Source organism: Antechinus flavipes, chromosome 5 (assembly GCF_016432865.1).
Source record: "Antechinus flavipes isolate AdamAnt ecotype Samford, QLD, Australia chromosome 5, AdamAnt_v2, whole genome shotgun sequence".
NCBI lineage: Eukaryota > Metazoa > Chordata > Mammalia > Dasyuromorphia > Dasyuridae > Antechinus > Antechinus flavipes.
Genome location: NC_067402.1, coordinates 258598291 through 258600790, shown reverse-complemented (window position 1 = coordinate 258600790; position 2500 = coordinate 258598291). Strand labels below are relative to the sequence as shown.

General features: G+C 36.9%; 1 protein-coding gene across 1 annotated transcript in view; it reads left to right on the top strand.

The window, feature by feature from the left end:
• LOC127538742 (ATP-dependent RNA helicase DDX51-like) overlaps positions 1 to 2500 on the top strand; it is a 10028-nt gene that overhangs the window by 4840 nt on the left and 2688 nt on the right.

Sequence of the window (2500 nt, the reverse complement as noted above, 5' to 3'; positions counted from 1 at the left end):
ACAGATGAATCTCATGGAGGAAATTAAAAAGGCTCTCACAAGGGAGCTAGAAGAAAAATGGGAAAAGGAGAGGGAGGCTCTGCAAAAGGAGAGGGAGGCTTGGCAAAAGAGCCTGGAGAAGTCAGTTAAAGAGAGAGTGGATAAAGAAACCAAATCCTTGAAAAATAGGATTGGTGAACTGGAAAACAAAATTGGCGAAATGGAAAAAAATTCCACAGAACAAAAGAACTCAATTGGACAATTAGAAAAAGATCTTAAAAAAGTGAGTGAAGAAAATACCTCACTGAAAATCAGGGTCGAACAAGTGGAATTGAATGACTCGAGGAGACAAGAAGAATCAGTCAAGCAAATCCAAAAAAATCAAACAATGGAAAAGAATGTGAAATACCTTCTGGGGAAGACAACAGACCTGGAAAACAGATCCAGGAGAGACAACCTGAGAATCATCGGACTTCCAGAAAAGTATGATGAAAAAAAAAGCCTGGACACTATTTTCCAGGAAATTATCAAAGAGAACTGCCCAGAAGTCATAGAAACAGAAGGTAAAATAGACATTGAAAGAATTCATCGATCCCCTACTGAAAGGGATCCTAAAATCAAAACACCAAGGAATATAGTGGCCAAATGCCAGAACCCTCAGGCAAAGGAAAAAATACTGCAAGCGGCTAGAAAAACCCAATTCAAGTATCAAGGAGCCACAATAAGGATCACCCAGGATCTGGCAGCATCCACATTAAAGGATCGAAGGGCCTGGAATATGATATTCCGAAAGGCTAAGGAACTTGGTATGCAACCAAAAATAACTTACCCAGCGAAATTGAGCATCTTTTTCCAGGGAAGAAGATGGACATTCAACGAAATAAGTGAATTTCATCTATTTCTGATGAAAAAGCCAGAACTTAACAAAAAATTTGATCTACAAGCACAGAACTCAAGAGAAATCTAAAAAGGTAAAGATTAATCTTGGGAACTATATTTCGGCTATAAAGTTGTATAAAGAATACATGTATACCTTGTTCTAGAAACTAGATGTGGAAAGGACATTGTACCAGAAATAAGGGAAAGTGGGGGTACTACATCTCATGAAGAGGCAAAAAAAACCTAATATATCTGAGAGAAAGAATGGAGAGGGATGAATATAGTGAGTATTTTACTGCTTTCAGAATTGGCATTAAGAGAAGAATTTTAGACATATTCACTCTATGGTGAAACTTCTCCCACCTCATTGAAAAGTGAGAAGGGAAAAGTGAAAAAGGAAGGAATAAGCTAAGCAGAAGAGAATACAGAAACTGGGAGGGAAAGGGGGCAAGTTGGGGGGGGGGACTTTAAAGGGGGGGGAGGGATACTGAAAAAGGGAGGGCTGTGAGAAGCAAGTGGAGCTCACAAGCTCAATACTGGGAAGGGGGGTAGGGGGAAAGAAGGGAGAAAAGCATAAACCGGGGTTAACAAGATGGCAAGTAATACAGAATTGGTCATTTTAACCATAAATGTGAACGGGGTAAACTCCTCTATAAAGAGGAAGCGGTTAGCAGAATGGATTAAAAGCCAAAATCCTACAATATGTTGTATACAGGAAACACACCTGAAGCGGGGTGATACATACAGGTTAAAGGTAAAAGGTTGGAGCAAAACCTACTATGCTTCAGGTGAAGCCAAAAAAGCAGGGGTAGCCATCCTGATCTCAGATCAAGCTAAAGCAAAAATTGATCTAATCAAAAGAGATAAGGAAGGGCACTATATCTTGCTAAAGGGTAGAATGAATAATGAAGAAGTATCTATATTAAATATATATGCACCAAGTAGTGTAGCATCTAAATTCTTAAAAGAGAAATTAAGAGAACTGCAAGAAGAAATAGACAGTAAAACTATAATAGTGGGAGATCTCAACCTTGCACTCTCAGAATTAGATAAATCAAACCACAAAATAAATAAGAAGTCAAAGAGGTAAATAGAATACTAGAAAAATTAGATATGATAGATCTCTGGAGAAAATGTAATGGGGACAGAAAGGAGTACACCTTCTTTTCAGCAGTTCATGGAACTTATACAAAAATTGACCATATATTAGGACATAAAAACCTCAAACTCAAATGCAGTAAGGCAGAAATAGTGAATGCATCCTTTTCAGACCATGATGCATTGAAAATTACATTCAATAAAAAGCCACAGGAAAGTAGACCAAAAAATAATTGGAAACTAAATAATCTCATACTAAAGAATGATTGGGTGAAACAGCAAATTATAGACATAATTAATAACTTCATCCAAGAAAATGATAATAATGAGACATCATACCAAAATGTATGGGATGCAGCCAAAGCGGTAATAAGGGGAAATCTCATATCTCTAGAGGCCTATTTGTATAAAATAGAGAAAGAGAAGGTCAATGAATTGGGCTTGCAACTAAAAATGCTAGAAAAGGAACAAATTAAAAACCCCCAATCAAACACTAAACTTGAAATTCAAAAAATAAAAGGAGAGATCAATAAAATTGAAAGTA